General features: G+C 39.7%; 1 protein-coding gene across 5 annotated transcripts in view; it reads left to right on the top strand.

Moving 5' to 3' along the window:
* The window catches only part of LOC131250827 (uncharacterized), a 54265-nt gene that overhangs the window by 25658 nt on the left and 3686 nt on the right, over positions 1 to 24921 (top strand). The window contains exon 1 of one of the 5 annotated variants that reach the window (XR_009173471.1): positions 1033 to 1175. The exons of the other annotated variants lie outside the window; for them this stretch is intronic. The gene's annotated coding sequence lies outside the window, so the exon portion shown is untranslated. Of the gene's footprint in view, positions 1 to 1032; positions 1176 to 24921 lie in introns of those variants that run through there. 5 annotated transcript variants of the gene reach the window in all.

A 24921-nucleotide genomic window follows, 5' to 3' on the forward strand; every position in this document is an offset into this window, starting at 1 on the left:
AAATTAAGATGAAACGATGCCATGACTATTACAAGATCTAATGGGCTTTTATTCCCTCTAGTTTTTAAGAAAGGTTCTAATTCAGGCACTGGATGACACTGGCAGTGCAGCCCGGTCACCATTTTAGACATTGGACATTATTAGCAATGTAATTTGATGAAATCTCGGGCCTGTTAAAGGCCTTAATATACATTGTCCTGTAATGGCTTGAGTTTTTAGAGTAAGTGGTTATTTAACATAATATGAGACCAGAAGGTCAAGTGGTTGAATCCTAGGACCAAGAAGTCAAGCCCATCGGAATTCCACCCTGAACGTGCGGGGGCTTTAGGGCTAGGATTAGTGGGTATTAAGTGGGATGGAACTTCAAATCCCTTGTAAGAGAAATCATTCCTTGTTTGGTTTGTCGTATGAAAATTAGGGTTTACAACATATGGTCTCGTGTTGGTTCAAATGATGGAGTAAGGAAGGATTTCTACAATTACTTCTATTGTAAGTAGGGATTTTCGGAATCCTTCGGATTTTTGGGTAAAGCTTTTACGCAAGAAGTTCTTGTGCTAGGAAGGGAAGTGGGGCCCACAACCCATCCATCTGGTTTGTGAGATTATCTTAGGGCATGCAATAAAAAATGAGGTGGATTCAAAACTCGATCTGGCATCACATGAATTTGGCATCCAAGCTAGAGGTGGGAATGGGACAACCCAATCTGGCTAACTCGACTCGTCTAACTCAAGTCCGATCCGACTTGACCCAAACCAAATGGGTGAGTCGGTCCGAACCGAGTAAGCTTCGCCCAATCCGAGCTCAAACTGAGTCGAGTTCGAGTTACCCAGTAACTCAATTCGACTTGACCCGAAACTTGATCCGGTTAGACTTGACTCGATCCGAAACACGACTTGACCCGATTCTCCAACCCTAGCCCAACCCGATCCCAACTTCTCTCTCTCCCTCCCTAATCCTCCTCCTCTTCCAAGCCCGGCAACCACCTACCACCATCACCCTCCTCCTCCTCTCTCTCCTCTCCACCATGAGGCTGCTTTGATGGATGTGAATTTTCATGGCGGTGGACTATATAAAGTGTTGTGAACCTGATTGACGGTCTTAGAATGCTTCATGGTGAAAACTGGGGGCATTCAACTAATGGAGCCCGTGCAAATGCAACATGATCAAAGTAACATGTAAGTACAATATTCTATTGAACTGAACTGATCATCCATATTAGTTTCAATTGTAAGTTTTCACTTTCCAAAGTTTTGGTAGGCTTTCATTGCATTGTATTATTTTAATTGTTATAATTATGAACCATGTTGTGATACTCTAATAAGATGTGTGTGGTCCAACATAATATTTTTCATGACATCCTATCCATACAATATCTATTGGCAGATCCATAATACTTGGTAGATCCCTCCCTTTGAAACATTGGACTTCAGCTGAAGTAGACTCTGTTGAATGGATTTTTCATCCTGATTGCTCGACTTTCTTTTATTCTATATGATCATGATCGTCCATTTTGCATGTCATTGATAGGAAAGAGAAAGCTGCTTTGATGGTTGTGAATTTTTATAGAGGACTATAGACAGTGCCGTGACCTTATGGACCGTCCAGATTGATAATTCTCAAATGTTGCATAGGGAAAAGGCCCGATTCTCCGTGAAACACTAACCAGGTGCCCACTGAGGCTAGTCTCGGCAAACCGGTGGCATTAATCTAATGGAGGCTGTGCAAATGTAGCATGACGAAAGTAACATATGAAAATCTAGTGGACGGATTGTACATCTTAGTTTCAACCGTCCGCTTTCAGTCTTTGGTGGGCCAACATGATCACACATCAGGTATAAACTCTCTTGACAAGCTCATCGATGGTGGGCCTACAGTGTAAATGCATGAAGTTGATTTTTGAGTGCTATGTGAGTCACGAGATTCCATGTGTCGGATATCTTTGGGAAAAGTAGCTTTGGATGCCCTTTCTCCTCCAGTGGTCCCGAGTGTAAGTGCATGAAGTTGATTTTTGAGTGCTACGTGAGTCACGAGATTCCATGTGTCGGATATCTGTGGAAAAAAGTAGCTTTGGATGCCTTTTCTCCTCCAGTGGTTCCTATTACATTTAATCACTTTACTGGCAGCTCTTAAATGAGTGTACTATGATTTATTCATGATTGTCAGAATTGGGATATTTTGATATTCAAATCTATCAATCTGAACCGTTCACTAGATCTGGATCATAGTTTTAAGGTGTACTGTTAAAATTGACACTAATAAGATGGTTGAAGCATTCCTTACAAAGTTGTTTGTTTTCTAAGCTGTGGATGGAATGGATGGGATTGGATAATAAAAGGAGTGCTTTAAAATAATAAGCCATCCATCATGGTCTCTAACAAATGGATGGTTCAGATGGTTAGTTGGACTTATTTATGTGCAAACAATCTGAACCCTTAATTTTATAAGGTACTGATTGGGTGCCTGGATTTGTCTGATTTTTGGTTGGTACGCCATAGCATGCCTTTCAGAGCTAAGCTCATTCTCTACATTTGTGAGTCGAGTTACTAGGTGACCCGAACTTGACTCGGTTTGAGTTAGGATTGGATGAAGTCTACTCGGTTCAGGTCGAGTTAGGTAGAATTGAGTCGAGTTTGTGTTGGATGAAATCTACTTGGTTCGGATGGACTCACCCTCTTGGTTTAGGTTGAATTGGATTTCAACAAGTTGGACGAGTCGAGTTGTACTTGTTCCAGTTCTACTCACCATAGTTCTCCACCTATGGATGTTGGATTTATTGAATTTTTTAAAGGGTTTGTGAATTCCACATATATTATACATGCCACCACAAATGCCAAGCTGGCGCCTATTTGGTGTTGCCTACAGTGCTGAAGAGCCTCTCAACGGGATGCAATCCATGTGTAGTGGCAGTGTTAAAGAATGTCTTTATGAGAGGCCGTTACCCTGAGTCCATGCCTCTAGCTTGGATGTAATCCATTCATTAGGTGGCCCACGTACACCATATGAAGTCCATTTGTTTATGTAGCCCACACGAGTGTACCGGCCTGGTTCATGGACCTCAGCATATATGCAGTGGGACCCACCTGATGGACTGCTATGATCTTGCAAGGATGTGCCAGAGTGTGGAGTGGTATGCTTGTAAACAGGTGTGAGAATATGTAGCAAACCTCTCCTCTCTAAACTAGGGTTGCAACTAGGCTGGGCTGGCCCACCTGGCCCAAGTCCAGCTTTCTTTGGGTCAGTACGTAGTATTGGCACATCCAACCACAGTCGATGTATCAAAACATCTCTCCAACTATTGTATCTGATCATTTCTTTCCTGTTTACCCCTCTTTTTTTCTTTTTTTTTTTTTGAATGTCAGGTTGTATCGTTACAAATGCATGAAGTTGGGAGAAAGTAAGAAATATAGCTGAAGTTCCCTTGTTAAACTCGGATGGATTTGAAGTTTAGACTCTTGGTTTGATATAGGAATGTATCTTTTCTTGATGGGATATTACCATGCATGTTATGTGTTGCAATGTTAACTCCCAGTGAAATTTTATTGCGGGTCCTACATTTCAATGATCCGGATCGTTCATAAAACGGTCTCCACTGTTGATGGGAAACACCAAGAATCTCGCTTCAAAAGCCTGAAAAGCCGACTCAACTCAATGTTCAGTTGTTTGGGTTGACTAAAAGACGTTGACTCTAATCACCTCAATATTTAAATATTATAAACTAAAAGATATTAAGAAAGCTAATAAACATTTCAAATATGGCTGAGTTTTGAGTCGATTCAGTGAGTTTTAGAACAATGCTCAAGATCATGGGCCTACATAGCTGGCAGAGTATTATATACGGCGTGGGATTTCTGTGTCGGTCCAGAAAACAAAAATTGGATGCTCATAAAAAAATCAACTGACTGTGGCTCTTTTTATTAATTGCCACTGTTTGATTTGGGTAAACGGCATCCTGTGATCATGGGTAACTTGCCAACCTGCATGTTCGGATATATAAGATTCTGCCACTACAAACACATGTATTTATAGGAAAGAAAGTCATGTAAGTTTGCCCATTACACTTCTATCATATGAGGTCCTTACATAATATTTTTATATCTTGCTTAATAACTATATATATATATATATATATATATATATATATATATATATATACACACACATACATACATGCGGAAATGCTCACCTGCGAACCAGTTCGTATGACTTTTTTGAGAACTCATCATGTCTGATGAGTCTCGAAAATTTGAACGGTCCACATGAAGCAGAACCTCGTGAAACCCCCTGATACAAATTTTTACTTTGACACAAAACTTCAGTGGGCCATGCAAAATACAAACAGTTTCTTCCCTTGATTTGAATTTCTCTTTGCTATGGGCCACCAGAATCTTAGATCAGGGTGAAAATTCATCTTTTAAAGTTTGATGGGATTCCGCACCTTATGGACCGTTCAGATTTGACACCCATGACACGTGTACAAAGGTGCACACGTGCGTAGGTGCGTAGGAGCATGCCTCTCTCTCTCTCTCTCTCTCTCTCTCTCTCTCTCTCTCTCTCTCTCTCTCTCTCTCTCTCTCTCTATATATATATATATATATATATATATATAATTATAATTATAATGAGTCAAACCTATTTACAATGATAGCAATTATAGTGGGGCTCAATGAATTGCTCAATTTAAATAATCCAATGGTTAAAATTAATCTATTGATCATATGCGGACCATCTAGTGAAGTCTTACAAATACAACTCATGAAAATTAAGACAAAAAGAGGCAATGACTATAACAAGATCCAATGGACTTTATTCTCTCTAAATTTTAAGAAAGGTTCTGTTTGAGGTATTGGATGACACTGGCAATGCAGCTTGGTCACCATTTCAGACATTGATGGCGCTGGCAGTGTAATCTGATGTAATCCCAGGTTGCTAAAGGCCATTGACATACATTGTCCTCTAATAACTTAGTTTTTGGAGCAAGTAGTGATTTAACATGATATGAGATACGAAGGTCAAGTGTTTGAATCTTGGAACCAATAAGGCAAGCCCAGCAAATTTCCACCCCGAACGTGCAGAGGGCTTAGGCTCTATGCGATCCAAATCCTCCAAATTATGGGTTCCATTTTAGATTTATCATTAAAAAGATTAAAAAAATTAACACTTATTTGATTATATAATTATTGAATTGGTGGACATTTATTAGATGGTTGAAAATTAAAATGGAAAATATCTAACCTCCCTATTTCATCAAATAAGTATCCATATATCAGAAGCAATTAGTCTGGGATTGCTTGGCCAATGTGATTTTGGGATTGTAACTCAGTTGAAGTCGGTTTAACAATTTAGGGGGTTTAATTTAAGTTAACGTATGCCACGTCCGCGGTTTGTGAGTGCCTGGGTATCAAGCATCACATGCGCCAGAGTATCAAATAACTCCCTAACAATGAAAAAGAGTCGAATTCAATCTCCGTCAGACCTTCCCAGCAAGTGTGAGATTTTTGGTGCATGAGTCGAAAAGCACCACGTGGCACCCCATTGATCGTGCTGTATACAGTGATGTGAACCTAGTAGACGGTCCAGATTGATTATTCTAGCATGCTTCGTAGCGAAGGACTAAAAACGAAAAAAGGAGATTCAAAAAGAAATGCCCCATTCTCCATGAAACACTAGCAAAGTGCTGACTCAGACACCTCTCCGCAAATGGGGGAGCGGATTAGGTGCGGGGTGGGGCCTACCTTGTTGTATGTACTGGTAGCAAATTGCGTAGCGAGTAACTCACTACTGTTAGCGTACTGAGTAAACTCTGTGAGGTCCACTATGATTTATGTATCTTGTCCAATACGTACATCAATTTTACCGGATAATTTTAGGGCTTGAGCTGAAAAATTAATCATATACAATGTTCAAACGGACCACACCATAGGAAACAATTGAATTGAACGTCTACCGTTAAAAATTTCTTAGGGGTCACAAAAGTTTTAGATCAAGCTTATATTTGTGTTTTTCCTTCATCCATGTTTGTATGATCTTATGAACAGGTTGGACAACAAATAAACATTACTGTAGAGCCTAGCAAGGTTTCAGCAGTGGAAATCATTATCCCTACTGTTTCCTGTGGTATGATCCACTTGATCTTTGGATATGCTTCAATTTTCGGATCAACCCCTTATATTTGATGGAAAAATGGATGGAAGGCGTGGATATACCATATACATTCAAGGCCCAACTGAGTTTACTCAGTACGATAAGAGTGTACGGAGTAAATTAGTATGCAATCCGATTTTGTATGTATTGTATATATATCCATGCCGTTCATCTTTTTTGACAGATCATTTTAGGGCATGAGCCTAAAAATAAATCAAATCTAAATATTAGTTGGACCATAAAATAGGATTTTTTTTTTTAATTTTTTTTATATGTATATTTAAGAGTTTAGGAGTTAAGTAAAAATAAATAAATAAATAAAAATGAATAATTTATTTATACATCCATGACATCCAACTTCTAAAAAGAATAATGGCCATGTTCATGTCAATGGTCCATGTTTTTATTGCCCATTCAATTGCATAAGGGCCAAAGGAATCCGGATCCTCTACTTCCTTAAATAGGGATTTTCTATTTTCCTACATTGTTATCGGTCCACATCATCACTGACGTTGTCAATACTACTACATGAAATGCAGGTTGTGATAATGTGGCCTAATCATGTTGCAACAAACTAGAATTTGGACTCAGGGTAAAGACATCATGTGCATTTGGCATTGAGCTACTGAAGTAGTACTAGGATCCACCTCAACTCATCGGGGCCAATTTATAGAAAATGGTAGAAAAAATCGATGGCCCATGGATGATTGACTTAATGTACACATGGCACTTCATGGTCAATTGAATCTCCAAATGAAAAGCTTCCATTATTCCCAATAGATAACAAATACAAGAATTACTGTTTATAGTATTTTGGTCCATTTCATCATTAGCTGCCATTAGCCCAAAAGAATACTTGGCTTTGATTCCAATTGATGCAGGGAGGAACATGATGAGGTCAATTACCATCTTACTCAAGGATAACTACTCCGAATCCATTGAGCTTTCTGAATTCCTCACAAAGTTTCATCAAATCCACGAGGATAAAATAGAAATAATATCTAAATTAATCGAAAATAAATTGATTGATGATGAAAAACCAAATCGCAATCCTTTAAATAGTAAACTCAAGCCTAACATGGAGTTTTAAACTCAAACTCCAATTCAAACTACCTAAAAATGTGACTTACTATAAATAGTAAACTTATTATTTGTAAACAGACATGATTCCTATTAGAATTCATGGTTTTGGCAAAAAATAATAAGCCTCTAATTTTGTTTAACCAGCCTATTCTCCTAATTTTTCTAAGCCCTTTTTTTTTGTTGGGCACAACTCTTAAACTCAAAGGATCAAAAGTTATGATGGAACTTAAACCTATCATTTATAGTAAAAATAGAAATAAAACGGACTTTCAACCATCGATATGATGGAATCTCACAAATCCAACGTGGGCAACCTGGATTAGTGGGTTGGTTGACTAAAGTAGCTTCTACTCCCCCAAAATCATATAAGATATGTTCAAAAACTCATTCTAGTTTGTGGCATAAGATTGTTTTAAAGTTCTACAGTCTTGATCACGTCCAACTTTGACCAGGCCTTGTCTGGTCCATCTTTGCCATGAAAGTGTCCATGACCCAAATTAACTTAGGAATGATAAAAAATAAGGTACAACAAAGTGTACTAATATCGTTCAACTCTATGGATACTTTAACCTTCTCAATGATCAATCGATGGTTGGCAGGAGTCCAAAAGCATTTCAAGATTTAAAATTATAAAAATGTAGTTTGAAATGTGTTGCGATTCCAACCAAAGTATAAACCTTAATTTTCTTGTTGTTGGAGGAATGGATCTTTGGTGCTCTGGTTAAAAGGATCAATTCTTTCCTTGTGGCATGCATCATCTCTTACCTTGATCACATGTTATTCTTGGTGACGTGATCTACGTGGAATAGGAACCTCAACCAACGGATGCTATGAAAACCTCTTTCCAAAGAATCAGTTGGTTCAAGTGGGGCCCATGGGTCATTACCCCCAACGTTTATCAAACGGGTTTCATTGCAGATTGGCCATGCCCCTACCCAGATTACCAACACTTGAGTTGGATGGGCACCATTTCCACTGTCCTTTTCTTAACCGTCCATATCTTGGCGTCCAAACAAAGGGTTCAGAAAATCTGATGGTGGATTTTCTTGTGGGCATGGTTTATCCATTGTGGAAGAGATGAGATCAACAGTCCAGATTGTTTAAGCCATAGGCCACACTTGTGAAAGCTACAAATATATGCATATCCTTGCTTAGAGATATTATTATTCCATTCTTTAATTTGGAATAAGTAATTAAGCTTGAAGTAGAGGGAAGGTTTTGCATCAATCTTAGAACGAGTGCAGATCCTCTGTTTCGTCCAAACAGCGAGCAGCTGAATCCAATATTATTATTGGTCCACGGCACTCTAGGTGCCACATAACCGGGCGCAGATTGGATACTGACAAGGTCAGTAGCCAAATGGCTACTGAAATCACGTCACCAAACTCTGTGGACCTCACCATGATGCATGTGTTGTATCCATACCGTCCAACCATTTTTGGAGATCGTTTTATGGCATCACAAAGAGAATGAGATAGATCTAAAGTTCAAACGTACCCCACCATAGAAAATAGTGGGGATAGTGACATCCACCGTTCAAAACTTCTTAGGGCCACAGTAGTTTCCAGTCAAGCTGATATTTTTGTTTTCACTTCATCTATCCCTATGTTAACTTATGAATAGGTTGGATCTCAAAAATACATCATGGTGGGCCTTATAAATGTTTCAACGGTGGGTGTGACTGCTCCCACAGTTTTCTGTGGTGGGTCCACTTGAAATTTAGATCTATCTCTTTCTATTTGTAATGCCATAAAATGATCCCTACACATGGTTGGACGGTATGGATACAACACATGCATCATGGTGGGCTCCACTGAGCTTGGACACGTCACTTCAGTAGCGATTTGGCTACTGACCTCGTCAGTATCCAATCCGCGCCCACATCACCGGTTTTTCTAACGCCGTTATACGCCCTTTTAAAATCAGATTGCATGCCCGATTACAGTACGCCCTTGTTCTTACCGTACTGAGTAAACTCAGTTGTGCCCACCTTATATGTATCTGTTCTATACAGGCCATCCATCCGTTTTTCCATCTAATTTAACGGGTTGAGCCCAAAATTGAAGAATATCCAAATATCAAGTGGATCATAACACGGTAAACAGTGGGTATAATGATTTCTACCATTGAAACCTTGCTACGCCTCACAGTGATGTTTATTTGTCATCCAACCTGTTCATAAGATCATCCAGGCATGGATGAAGAGAAAACACAAATATAAGATTGATCCAAAAGTTTTGTAGCCCCCAGGAAATTGTAAATGTTAAATTCAACTGTTTCCTATGGTGTGGTCCATTTGAATATTATATATGCTTCATTTTTTGTCTCAAGCCCTAAAATTATCTGGTAAAATTGATAGACAATCATGGTGGACCCACAGAGTTTACTAAATATGCTAACCTAGTGAGTTACTCGCTACGCAGTCCGCTTCCTTCCATCCGGGGATTCCGTGCACGGGTTGAGTGGCAAAACTTGCTATAAAGTTACGGTACCTAGTTATGTAAGTCCCACCATGATGTATGTTTTGTATCAACACCGCCCATCCATTTGGAGAGATCATTTTAGGGCATGAGCCCTAGAATGAATCAAATCCAAGTGTACTTGCTGGAATATTAACCTCTCTATCAGCTACACGGCATCTCAGATCTGAAACGTTAAATTTAGATTTTATTTTATTTTTTAATATGTATGAGTTGGGTTTCAGATTGAGTCAAGTTAATACCAAGTTGGATTTTGGGTCAAGTTGAGTTATTGGGTGACCCAGACTCAACTCGGTTTGAGCTAGGATTGGTTGAAGTCTACTCAGTTTGGATCGACTCACCCTCTTGGTTCTGGCCGAGTTAGGTCTGAACGAGTTGAGATTATATGAAGTCTACTCAGTTCGGATTGACTCACCCTCTTGGTTCAGGTCGAATTGAATTTGAACGAGTCGGATGAGTCAAGTCGTACCGAGTCTACCTCTACTCACCATAGTTCTCTACCTTTTGATGTTGGATTTATTGAAAATTTTAAAGGGATTGTGAATTCCACATGTATTATACATGCCACCACAAAATGCCAAGCTGGTGCCTATTTGGTGCTGCCTACAGTGCTGAAGAGCCTCCCAATGGGATGTGATCCATGTGTAGCGGCAATGTTAAAGAATGTCTTTATGAGAGGCCGTTACCATTAGTCCATGCCTCTACCTTGGATGTTGTCCATCATGTGGGGATCCACCTTGTAGATGTGGGGCGTTAAAAGGCAATCCATTCATCCGGTGGACCACACTATATGAAGTCCATTCGTTTATGTAGCCCACATGGTGAGTGTACCAGCCTGGTTTCTAGACCTCAGCATATATGCAGTGGGCCCCACCTGATGGACTGCTATGATCTTGCATGGGGGTGCCAGAGTCTGGACTGGCCTGCTTGTAAACAAGGGTTGCATGCTGGGATAGCCCAATTCCAGCTTTCATAGAATCTCAGTATGCAGTATTGGTACATCCAAGCACAGTTGATGCATCAAAGCATCTCTCCAACTGTTGTATCTGATTATTTCACGTTTATCCTCTTCCTTTAAAAATAAAAATAAAATAAAATAAAATAATGTCAGGTTATACCGTTACAAAGGCATGAGGTTGGGAGAAAGGAAGGAATAGCTGAAGTTTCCTCGTTGAATAAACTTGGGTGGATTTGAAGTTTAGAATACTTGGTATGGGTCCTTACTCTTGCTCGGGTGTTAGACTCTCGGGAGTTTCAACTCCCGGTCAAGGGTTCCAGTACCCATTGGTGGTGAAATTCCACTAGCGTGAGTGTGTGGGGGGTGCGTGTGCGTCTGTGAAAAAAAAGAAAAAGAATAAAAAGAATACTTGGTATGATATGAGAATGTATCTTTCCTTAATAGGATATTAAGGATATTAGCATGCATATTTATGGGTTGCAATGTTCCCAATGAAATTTTATTATGGGTCCCACATTTCAATGATCCAGATCATTCGTAAAACGGTCCCCACTGTTGATGGGACACACCAAAAATCATGCTTCAAAAGCCTGAAAACCCGACTCAAGGCGATGTTCAGTTGTGTTGGGTTGACTAAAAGACCTTGACTCTAATCAACTAAATATTTAAATATGATAAACTAAAAGATATTAAGAAAACTAATAAATATTTCAAATTGGCTGAGTTTTGAGTCGACTCAGTGAGTTTTAGAACAATGCTCAAGATCATGGGCCCACATAGCTGGCAGAGAATTCTTGGTGATTAAGAGACTAAAATTTAGATTCAATGACATGTATTTATAGAAAAGAAGACCACAAAATCTTAGCCATCACACTTCTCTCCTCTAGGGTTTCACACCGTAAATTTTCATATCCAGTATAATAATTGTGTATAGGGACCACAATTTAAGTGTACCACCCCAAATCTATTTTCAATAATCACAATTGTAGTGTGACCTACTGAATCGCTCAATCTAAGTAATCCAACGGCCAGATCTAAATTATTAATCATGTGTGGCCCACCTAATGAAGTCTTACAAATACAACTAATGACAATTAAGATGAAAAGATGCCATGACTATAACAAGATCCAATGGGCTTTTATTCCCTCTAGTTTTTAAGAAAGGTTCTAATTCAGGCATTGGATGACACTAGCAGTGCAGCCTGGTCACCATTTCAGACATTGGACATTATTGGCAGTGTAATTTGATGTAAGTGCGAGCCTGTTAAAGGCCTTAATATACATTGTCCTCTAAAGGCTTGAGTTTTTAGAGTAAGTGGTTATTTAACATAATATGAGACCAGAAGGTCAAGCCGTTGAATCCTGGAACCAAGAAGTCAAGCCCGTCAGATTTCCACCCTGAACATGCGGGGGCTTTAGGGCTTGGATTAGTGGGTATTAAGTGGGATGGAACTTCAAATCCCTTGTAAGAAAAATCATTCCTGTTTGGTTTGTTGTATTAAATTTAGGGTTGACAACATATGGTCTCGTGCTGGTTCAAATGATGGAGTAAGGAAGGATTTCTACCATTACTTCTGCTGTAAGTAGGGATTTTCGTAATCCTTCGGATTTCCTGGTAAAGCTTTTACGCAAGAAGTTCTTGTGCTGGGAAGGGAAGTGAGGCCCACAACCCATCCATCAGGTTTGTGAGATTATCTTAGGGCATGCAATAAAAAATGAGGTGGATTCAAAACTCAAGTGGGCTACACGAGAGAAAGTAGTGAGGATTGAGTGACCACCGTTGAAACATTCATATGGCCACAAATGTTTTGTATTATGCTAAGGTTTTTTGTATTGTCAGTTCATCCTGACTGAAATGACCTTATAAACGGTTGGGATGACATAAACATCAAGGTGGAGCTTAGGAATGTTTTAACAGTAGGAATTTCTTTCCCACTATTTCTTCTCATATGAGCCGCTTGAGTTTTGGATCTGCCTGAATTTTGGTAGCATGTCCTAAAATGATCTTGCAAAATGGATGGACGAGATGGATTCCTCATAAACATCAAAGTGGGCCAACTGTGTGGGTTTTCAAATACAGTTTTCCATATTGAAAGTTGTTTTTCATGTAAAAACCAAACACAATATGGAATCAAAACATGTATTTAAGCCATACCTCATAGCATTAAGAGACAATCCACCTACAGGTACATTTATTGAGAAAATGCAATTTCATTCCACTTAATACCAGCTAATCCCTTATGCCAAATACCCTCTTAGGCTCCCTGCTATCCGAATCCCCTTTAATCCATTTTAGATATATTATAAATAAAATAATAATACTTATTTGATTATATAATTAATTAGGGATTGGTGGACATTTACTGGCTGTTAAAAAATTAAAATGGAAAATTTCCAACCTCCCTATTTCATCAAATAAGTGTCTATATATCCGAAGCAATCAAGCTGCGATTGCTCGGCCAATGTGATTTTGGGATTGTAACTCAGTTGAAGTGGGTTTAACAATTTAGGCGGTTTAATTTAAGTTAATGTATGCCACGTCTGCCGTTTGTGAGTGCCTGGGTATCAAGCATCACATGTGACAGAGTATAAATAACTCCCTAACAACGAAAAGAGTCGAATTCAATCTCCGCCGGAACTTCCCAGCACGTGTGAGATTTTCGGTGCATGAGACCTACAATTTTCCACGCCACCTACGACAGGAAAAATCAAAGAAAACGAAAAGAAGAGGCAAACCATATCACGCGCGTCATCCCCATAACCGTTCATTGAAAAGCACCACGTGGCACCCCATTGATCGTGCTTTACACAGTGATGTGAACCTGGTAGACGGTCCAGATTGATAATTCTAGAATGCTTCCCAGCGAAGTATAAAAATAAAAAATGAGATTAAAAAAGAAAGGTCCCATTCTCCGTGAAACACTACCAAGGTGTCGACTCAGACACCTCTCCGCGGATAGGGGAGCGGATTAGTTGCGGGGTGGGCCTACCTTGTTGTATGTATTGTATATATTATGTATATCCATGCCATCCAACCTTTTTGCCAAATCATTTTCAGGTATAAGCCTGAAAATAAATTAGATTTAAGTATTAGTTGGACCACACCATATGAAAAAAAATTATTTAAAAGTTTAGGAGTTACATGAAAATAAATAAATAAATAAATGTAGCATCCTTAATTTTCACTGTTTTGGATTTCCAAAAATCCATCAATTTTTATTTTTATTTTTATTTTATTTAATTAACCTAAATATTACTTAATGACCATTAGCACTCAATGTCAGTTTATACAGGGTGTACCAGTGAAGAACTGCACAAGTCCGGTTAATCATGTAACGTCCTGTCCAACCAGAGCAGTGTACTGAGGCGTCCTCGTAGGATTTGCAGCAGGACCGTTCGTTAAAACTACTCATGGTTTGGTGCCATAACTAAATTAAGTTAGGATTAGCCCATTAGAGTAGACCAGTCAGGTTGTGATTGGGCCAAGTGCGGGCCGTCAAGCCAAATGACCATTTACACTTGGCAGCAGCTCGTGCAGGCTATACCGCGACATGGGAAGGTCAGAAAATTATAAAAATTGAGGGGAGCATAGATCTCACTGGGCTTGGGGACCATCACGGACCACGGATCCAGTGGACACCCAGAAGTGTAATCTGACACTTGCTAGATGCGCCCCACCAATGCCAAAATTGGAATCTAACACGTGTAAATAAAACTGAAATGTAAGACATTTCAGCCATCAGATTTCTTCATAATTTACGATGAGGGTCTAATGTATTTTCTACACCCGCCCACAAAATCCGGGTCCCGATCGTGGCACGGTGACCGTTGATCGCAAATCAGACCCGTACGACCAAACCCCATATCCGATCATTCCCAAATTGTGCATGGCCCTTCATCAGGACATGGAGCACCTATCCTATAAGTTTTATGGCCAGAGGGCTACCAGAACTGCCCCGATTCTCCAAACAAGTTCTAGACCGCTCGTTGGCGGACCACTAGTTCCAAAAGTATAGAATAATGTCCATCTCATTGGGCTTGACGTCCATCGCGGGAATCGGACGTGGGTACGGTCCAGAACCGGTCAACTTGAGCTGAAGGACGAGTGTATGAAAAGTGCAAATACCCTAAAGGAAGGAGTTGGAACTTAAGTAAATTGAGTCGTCCATTCTTATGCAAAGTTGAGGATTTCGGACCGTCGGTTTGCGACCAAACTTTATCCATGGAGTAAAAATATTTTCCTACTCATATCCGTATAGCCGCGGCCTTGATCGACTATCGGTGACCGTTGAACAGACTTCTTATCATATCTGTCGATCGGCGCATCCAAATGGCGGGCCGATCATATCCATACGTAGATAATCATTAGGGCTAGCTATCCTACGGTGTATATTGACTTGTACACCCTATAGTGGGCCCTAGAGCTTAGAAAGACCCTCTCATAGGTCTAGTATAGTAAAAACCTAGCACTTGGGGCCATTGGCACCAAATCTGGCATTATAAAAGGGCCTCATTCGGGGCACCCCTCTCCCCATACGAATTTACCCTAGAGAAAGGAAAGAGAGAAGAGAGAAAAGAGAGAAAGGGAGAAGAGGAAGAGGAGAAAGGAGGAGAAAGAGAGAGGAAGAAGAAAGGAAAGGGGTGTGTGGTAGGAGGTAAGGCCCAAGGAAGCTTGGGGCCTTAGAGAAATATCTTTCCTTTTCCATATGCACAACTATAAGCCACTTCTATCCGAATGGGGAGGTAAGCACCTATCATTTTTGGTAATCTTTGGGTTTGAGTTAAGAAATGCATGAAATCCTAACATGCAAGTGCATTGTCTTAGGATTCCGGCCGATCAACATCGAGTTTGGCGCTTCTAGGTCGTTTTCCAAGATCTCAACGATCCATAGGTGCGGACTATTACTCTTAGGTGACCTAACACCAATTTTAATACAAGATTAATGATTTTGATTGCTTTGATGTTATTTTTGAAAGCCTAGGAAATCCTAGAAATTGTATGTTGGTTGAAATGGTATGGATTTATATGTTTGATTCTCTCTCTCTCATGATGTCATTTATGTTTCTCACATGATTTGATGTATGGATGATCATATGCTCATGCCGTGTAGATTTATATACGTTGTTGCTTCATATTTCGTATGATTTCATTACTCTTGTGTATATGATTTTTCAACATGGAGGAAGTGTTAACTTCCTCAATAACCCACACCACACACATACACTTTATTTATAATATTAATGATTTACTTGTAGGGAAATTTGAACTGTATGTTGGGCAACATAAGAATATGGTGTTGAATATGTTTGATGTTATATTGATAGTTGGCATGCTATGAATCACTATTCCTACCCTTGGGTTGGTCAGGAACATGAAGAGAGCGAAGGTGGTTCCGTTGGTGGAACCACCTTGAGGCTAAACCCATGGGTTTGGGCGAGTACGTGTGGGCGGCAGTAGTTAGGCTACATGGGTCGCTTGTACCCGATGTCGTTCCACCACATACTTGCCTAGGCTCGTGCGGTTTAGTCCACTGGCTGACCCACCTGGTTGTTAACCTTGTTTGCTGATATATGTATGGAAACTGAAACACCCTACCACCGTTGTAGCCCATCGATACCGGATGGAATATTGATCCACAGTCTCGTGAGCTGGGCATGGTGGAATGGGACACGATGTCCGAGCTGTCGGTCTATGCTGGGGTGACGCACCTCCCCGTAGTGACCGCGAGCGACCCCACCTTCAGCACCCCCCATGTGCTTGAAGTCGGGGATGAGGGAAACCCGACGGGGTCAAGGATCGCAAGGTCTCGGCCTCACACATTGGGGGGTCTTGGTCTCGCAACTAGTTCATGGCATTTGATACGTGGGGTGTATCAGATTCCCAAATCTGCTGGATAAATGGACTTAACTAAGAACCTGGTTAACATCATCATTGCATGGCATTAGCTAGGTTGGCGACTCGGCAGTCGAGGTCACACTGAGGGAGTGTTGGCATTGGCGATCGTTAGATGGTGTCGCACGAGGGAGTGTTGTGGCGATGGCATACATCATATCATCCTGCATGCATGTGCATTAACAAGACTAGATAGATGTTATGATTGATTGCTTTTCATTAAATTCTTATTATAATTGATGCTTGTTGCAACTTAAGACTAATAGCACCCACTGAGTTGATCACTCACTCCTACTCTGGGACGGTGTTTTAAAACACCAACCAGACCCGTTCATAGATGCAAGTGATACAGATTTCGTGGAGCCTGGTGATGCGAGCCTCGAGGAGGAGGACGAGTTCTCTTACTTCCAGCTGATGGATGGTTCCCCGTCGGCCTAGTAGATAGGATTTAGATCGCTGAGTTGTAGACTCAGCCCTATTCTTTGGACATGATATTCCTTTTGTGATTTTGTTGGGCAACACCTGATGCGACCCTTTTTATATCATTTTAGACCTGTATATAAGGATCTATTTTCATTTCAGCAGACTAGTTATGATCGTGCTTCATGTTTCAAGTAATTCTATGCTACGTCTTTAAACCTAGATTAATCGCATATTAATGAAAACTGATTATAAGTGACCCCGGGAACTCGGGAGTCGAGCGTATGCACGACCCCCGATTTTCAGGGTGTTACAAGATGGTATCAAAGTAATAGTTTGGAATCCCTTGGGCCATGGGTCATGAACTCACTAATGCGTCCGCTGACTTGAGAGGGAACGCAGTAGGAACCACAAAATGTTAGGAACCACCCCAGTCCCTGAACCACCAGTCTTAGACATAGGGTGAAACTTCCAAGGTGCTAGGGTTCAGTAGTGAGAGGGAATAGTAATGCTAGAGAAGGGGATCCGAGAGTCTTATAGTGCCTCGGCTTGTTCTCAGATAAGAATTTGAGAACTTGCAGGCAAGACTCGATTCGACTAACTAGGAAAGTTAGCTATTCCAGTCCACCTGATTCCTAAGTGACTATTGGGCCAACTGAAATAAGTGAGATTAGGGTGAAGGGAATTGTGAGAGTAAAGATAAATGCAGGTGTAAGGTATTGTCCCTAGATTGTCTGTATCCCATGTTTTCCAATACCAGGTTTGTGATGCATGCAATTAAAGGTAAATTGTGGGATTTCCTTTCAAACTACACTTGGAAATCCCATATCACACCTTCCAACACAAGACTCATTCTACAAAGCCTATGAAATAAGTTTTAAATTCTGTCCCACACCCATTCCACACATGCCATTTCCAAATTTTGAGTTGGGAGTAGCATTGCAATCCCATTTAGTACAACTAAATGCCCTTAGCCAGACAGGCCTAAGTCGAAATCTCTCTTTCCAACGTATCTCTTTAAATATTCACCTGACATCACCCTATTCTTGAATTTCCTGGGTATATTGGTAGGAACGAGTCGGAAAATGAAAGATTTGATAGTCGGAAACATTGTTCTAGACCAAATGAGTGAATACTGGACCAAATTTGATAATTCCGATCTGCTCTGGGACGAAGACTTAAGGGTGAATGAAAATTTACTGAAAATGGAGAAAACTGTAAAAAAATTAGATTTTAACTACTAACTAGGAAGAATCTCATGAAACCACTAGGCTCATTGCGTAGATCGGCTTCTCCTACCCCAAATTCATATATGGCACGTCAAATAACTCATTCCGGTTTGCGAGATACACACGTCGAAAGATCGACGGTTCAAAGGCCCGGCGTGACCTCGCCCGAGCGGGCGTGACCCCGCCCAACTCTCCAGCGGGCCGGCGTGACCCCGCCCAGCCCGCGTTACCCCGCCCAGCCCGCGCAATACCCTGCTCGGCCCGAGTTGCCCCACTAAAATTTTCTGCAATTTTAGGTTAACTTTAAAAATTCATATCTCCTTCGTTACAACTCCGATTTAGGTGATTCAAAAGCCATATTGAAGCTTGATGATTTAGTTTTATATAAAAATAAGAAAAAAATAAAATAAAAATTAAAATATAGTTAAAATTAAGATATTTTACCAACTATTTAAAAATTATTAATTTCGGACAACTATTGCTCCTGGAATTTTAATAATTTATTTTCAACTCCAAATGATGTGAAATGACTTTAAACTTAGTGATGAAACATTATAAAAATTTTAAAAATAATTTAGTTACCAAAAGTACCAAAAAAAAAACATTACAAGAAATAGAGACATTGTTGCAATCATACAAAAAATTTGTTAGTTTTAGACAAATGTCAATTCTAAGGTTTTAATAAGTTTTCTATAACTCAAAATGAGATGAAATTTTGTAATATGAGAGTAAACTTACTTATAACTTAGTATAAAAATTTAGAAACTAGTTTACTTACTGTAAATATGAAAGATATTACCAGAAATAGAGGTATTTTAGAAACAAATAGAAAATCATTGGTATTGAATGACTGATACTTCTAAAATTTTCATGATTTTTATGAAGCTTGAAATAAAATAAAATTTTGTAGAATAAAATTTAAATTATTAATAAATCACTATAAAAATTAAAAAAAATAAATAAAATAATAATAATAATTTAGTAGCTAAAATGGCAAGGATTTACTTTCAAATAGTACTTGAATTGAACTAGATGAAGCAAAAATCCATCATCCATGGGATTGGTAATCCCATCTCACACTTTTTAACACAAGGCTCACTTTCCACAACCTAGAAAGTTAATTTTAATCTCATCTCAAACTCCTTCCAAGCATGTCATTTCCAATTTTAAAGTGGGATTTGTAACGCAATCCCATTTGATACTACTTAATACCACTGTCCAAACACATTGGGAGAATCCTGGGGGTTCTAAATCCAGGGGGCTCTAATTCCACTGACCAAACAGGCCCTTAAGGGGTGTTTAGCACATGGTATTTGATAGGATTAGGTGGGATGAAATTGCATTTGATCCCATGCATGAATTCCATGGATTTTGAAATCTATTACACATATGGGCCCTACATTGAGGCATGCGTTAAACCATGCCATGCCATCCATATGCACCATTTACATGTGACATTCTGATTATATACGAGTACAAATGAACGACATCCGTTGTGAATTTGGTTTGCTGATTACAAATTTCATGGTTCACCAAACATGATTTAGCTTAATCCGGTGTTTTTCGTGGCAATTTTTTTTTTATATCCCAAACATGGGATTAGATGGCTGCAATACCATGGTATTTCCAGACATGCAATCATTGTGAAATAACGATGTTAATCCCATCTAATACAATTCAACACCATTCAATTCCACTAACCAAACAAGCCCTTAGGCTTCCAAATCCCAACCCATTTCCTCACTATTCCACTCATCTCTCTCAAATCCAAGGGCTTCGTGGGGCCAATGTCATATATGGATTGTATCTATGCCGTTCATTCAGTTTTTCTGAATTATTTTAGGGTATGACCCAGACAAATAGACGGCTAAAGTGAACCACAAAGTGAGGACTGAACTCCCACCACTAAAAACATTTTTGAGGTATATGTGGAAAATAACATGTTAAAGAATGCACTCTACATATTCCATAATATGGGGAGGTGTGGATGAGGCCTATTTTGAGATCTTATAGCAGTCTCTTCAATAATTTGGTTAGGAGCCATGAAGCCCGTGTAGCGATTCATGTTTATGATCAGATAATTCGAGTTGGGATCATGCCTGATCATTTCACTTCTACAACGATGGTGAATGTTTGCTTTAAGAATGAGATGATGCATAGGCCAGCTGAGTTTGTTGCAGGTGTAGAAGATAAGGGGTTTGAGCCAAAATGTGGTTACTTGTAATTCATTGATTGATGGATGGTGTGAGTTGGGTAAGACGGAAGTTGCATCAGACATTTTGCTGTTAGTGAGTGAGAAGGGTATTTTGCCGAATGGGGTTAGTTATACTTCATTGATTAAAGCCTATTGTAAAGAAAATGAGATTTAAAGTATATATTTGTATATACATGATATAGCTCGTTTGACTTTATCGCCTAATTTGCTTGTTCGGCTTTACCATTTGAGGTGTACATGTAATAGTCGTGTTGGGTTTAGTACTGATGAGACCATGTCAAGATGTGAGGGTAGTCAATCTGAGGCACCGCCATGGCCGGCTCCTGGATCCTAGTGTGTCATATCTCAAGTACTTTCCTAAATGTAAACTATGAAGCATTCGCACACACCCTCGTTGCGAATGAGTCAGCCTACCATCATAGCGTAATCACGCTATTTTGGAGAGGAGAGTAACATAAGAGAGCCTTCAAGGAAAGCGAATTTGTTATACTAGAACTGAAGAATGAGGTTTATTTGGTTAGTTACAAATGAGGACCCGTCTTCCTTATGTAGACCTAAGATCTTTTTAGTTACCTTACATGGATAGTTAAGATAAGGCTTACGATGTCATCTTGCGGTTGAGAAAACTTTAGAAACCATCTAGATAATTCTACGTAGTCTCTACAATACATTCTTGTACCATTCTAGAATTTTCTATATACGTAGGAACCTCTTAACCTACAAAATGTGCCAAAATGCCAAATTTCATGGAATAGCCTCCTTGAAATTTTTAGTATATCCATAACAACAGTTAACAGATGAAGATTGATACCCTGTGGGTTGCTAATGAACCAAGTGTATTTTTTTTTTCCAGATTTGAGTTTTAGTATTTTGTTTCTTTTTAGAAATTACTTCTAACCATGATAGAAATCGTCTTGTATGATTAAATTAGATTATTTTTAGTATATTTTTCTACTTCAAATAGTTTCTAGTACTGTTGAACTTTGACTCTTGAATAGGGTTAAGTTTGATTGTTTAATTCTTTCTAAGTTCATATTCGATGCAGACTTCACTAAATATATTGTAAGTTTTCTTTTTTTCTTATGTAATCAAGATTCATACCACATTGAGGAGATAATGTTCTTCCTCTTTTCATTCCTGCGGCCTTTCTAGGGTCACCATCCCTTCTAAACCCTAGAGAGAACTCTCTCATTCTAGATCTACTTCAAACCCATCTCCAAAAAAAAAACTCATCTCAAACTCCCTTCGCAAATCCAACACTAAACCCATTTCATTTTTCCAAAAACATTCTCATCAACAATCCATTTCCTCGCCGAGGGAAGTGGCATTCCTAACAACTGTTGTCTCCTTCTTCTCCATTCTGGTAATTCTTTCCCTCATGAGGAAGAAGCACCCCCACCCTTGTTTGACCCAGAAGAATAGAAGCTTAACACACGGATAATTAATAGTTTATTTGGAGTCAGTTAGGACTATTTTCATGTATTGAAGGATAATTAGAACCTTTCCTTAACTAGGTTGTATTTTCCTTACGTTTGGAATATCTATGCTGAAATCCATACTGTAGGATGTAACTGGCCATACTAATGGCACTTTGAATCCAATATGAATGTATGGATTGCCTTGAAATTTTCTTGTTGCCTTGTGAATGCTTCCATGTATGATTGCCTTACTGCGTCCTTATTAACGTTATTAACACTTCAAACCACCAGAATACTTTAAAACTTTCGATTATTCCTTCATTCTTGAAATTTATGAAACTAAAGTGTAGTCTGCTCCTAACCCACTAGACATGAGATCGAAATGGTGATATACATATAAGATTTTATACTATTAGAAACCTTTTTAAGATAATCATTTGACCATAAGCATCGTAAGAGATTTAAATCACTAAGTTAGACAAGAATTAAAATGAGAACTCTCTCGGACCAAGACCCAAAGGACAACCTTATAAATATGAGATTTAAACATTCCAATAATGACCGTCTCCTAAACATTTAGATTGATCGAACTACGGAATTACGGAAGTATACGCCTGCGAAGCATTCGCGGCTTGACTCAATTCTCAATCATGGGCGACTACCAATGGACTTACTGCTTTGGCCGAACAGAAGACCATGATCCACCAGGACAAAAAAGGGATACGATGAGCCTTCTACCCTGATCAGGTAGATGATCGACGTATCGGGTTCAAGCCTACTACAACCGTCTCTCCGTATTGATCTACTATTGAAAACAAATATTTTTACTCTAGATAGAAGAAAACCGTCGCCATGAATCTAAATCTTTATAAATAAATTTCAGTAAACCATCAGGGTGAAAAAGTTTTAAGGGGGGTAGACTAAAATGAGCCAGCCTAGCATAGATAGTATACACCCTACCATGCATATAAACTTAAAATCAACAAACCTAGGCAAATGAAATAATGGAGTCTTTACTTACTACCCTTAGGCAATTTCGGGGACGAAATTGTTTTTAAGGGGGGTAGATTGTAACATCCTTGATTTTCACTGTTTTGGATTTCCAAAAATCCATCAATTTTTATTTTTATTTTTATTTTATTTAATTAACCTAAATATTACTTAATGACCATTAGCACTCAATGTCAGTTTATACAGGGTGTACCAGTGAAGAACTGCACAAGTCCGGTTAATCATGTAACGTCCCGTCCAACCAGAACAGTGTACTGAGGCGTCCTTGTAGGATTTGCCGCAGGACCGTTCGTTAAAACTACTCATGGTTTGGTGCCATAACTAAATTAAGTTAGGATTAGCCCATTAGAGTAGACCAGTCAGGTTGTGATTGGGCCAAGTGCGGGCCGTCAAGCCAAATGGCCATTTACACTTGGCAGCAGCCCGTACGGGCTATACCGCGACATGGAAAGGTCAGAAAATTATAAAAATTGAGGGAAGCATAGATCTCACTGGGCTTGGGGACCATCGCTGACCACGGACCCAGTGGACACCCAGAAGTGTAATCTGATACTTGCTAGATGCGCCCCACAAATGTCAAAATTGGAATCTGGCACGTGTAAATAAAACTGAAATATAAGACATTTCAGCCATCAGATTTCTTCATAATTTACGATGAGGGTCTAATGTATTTTTCTACACCCGCCCACAAAATCTGGTTCCCGATCGTGGCACGGTGACCGTTGATCGCAAATCAGACCCGTGCGGCCAAACCCCATATCAAATCATCCCCAAATTTTACATGGCCCTTCATCGGGACATGGAGCACCTATCCTATAAGTTTTATGGCCAGAGGGCCACCAGAACTGCCACGATTCTCCAAACAAGCTCTAGACCGCTCGTTGGCGGGCCACCAGTTCCAAAACTATAGAATAATGTCCATCCCATTGGGCTTGACGTCCATCACGGGAATCGGACCTGGGTACGGTCCAGAACCGGTCAACTTGAGCTGAAAGACGAGTGCGTGAAAAGTGCAAATACCCTAAAGGAAGGAGTTGGAACTTAAGTGAATTGAGTCGTCCATTCTTATGCAAAGTTGAGGATTTCGGACCGTCGGTTTGCGACCAAACTTTATCCATGGAGTAAAAATATTTCCCTACTCATATCCGTATAGCCGCGGCCTTGATCGACTATCGGTGACCGTTGAACAGACTTCTTATCTTATTTGTCGATCGGCGCATCCAAATGGCGGGCCGATCATATCCATACGTAGATAATCATTAGGGCTAGCTATCCTACGGTGTATATTGACTTGTACACCCCATAGTGGGCCCTAGAGCTTAGAAAGACCCTCTCATAGGTCTAGTATAGGAAAAACCTAGCACTTGGGGCCATTGGCACCAAATCTGGCATTATAAAAGGGCCTCATTCGGGGCACCTCTCTCCCCATACGAATTTGCCCTAGAGAAAGGAAAGAGAGAAGAGAGAAAAGAGAGAAAGGGAGAAGAGGAAGAGGAGAAAGGAGGAGAAAGAGAGAGGAAGAAGAAAGGAAAGGGGTGTGTGGTAGGAGGTAAGGCCCAAGGAAGCTTGGGGCCTTAGAGAAATATCTTTCCTTTCCCATATGCACAACTACAAGCCACTTCTATCCGAATGGGGAGGTAAGCACCTATCATTTTTGGTAATATTTGGGTTTGAGTTAGGAAATGCATGAAATCCTAACATGCAAGTGCATTGTCTTAGGATTCCGGCCGATCAACATCGAGTTTGGCGCTTCTAGGTTGTTTTCCAAGATCTCAACGATCCATAGGTACGGACTATTACTCTTAGATGACCTAACACCAATTTTAATACGAGATTAATGATTTTGATTGCTTGGATGTTATTTTTGAAAGCTTAGGAAATCTTAGGAATTGTATGTTGGTTGAAATGGTATGGATTTATATGTTTGGCTCTCTCTCTCATGATGTCGTTTATGTTTCTCACATGATTTGATGTATGGATGATCATATGCTCATGCCGTGTAGATTTGTATACGTTGTTGCTTCATATTTCGTATGATTTCATTACTCTTGTGTATATGATTTTTCAACATGG

This window comes from Magnolia sinica, chromosome 7 (assembly GCF_029962835.1).
Source record: "Magnolia sinica isolate HGM2019 chromosome 7, MsV1, whole genome shotgun sequence".
Taxonomy (NCBI): Eukaryota; Viridiplantae; Streptophyta; class Magnoliopsida; order Magnoliales; family Magnoliaceae; genus Magnolia; species Magnolia sinica.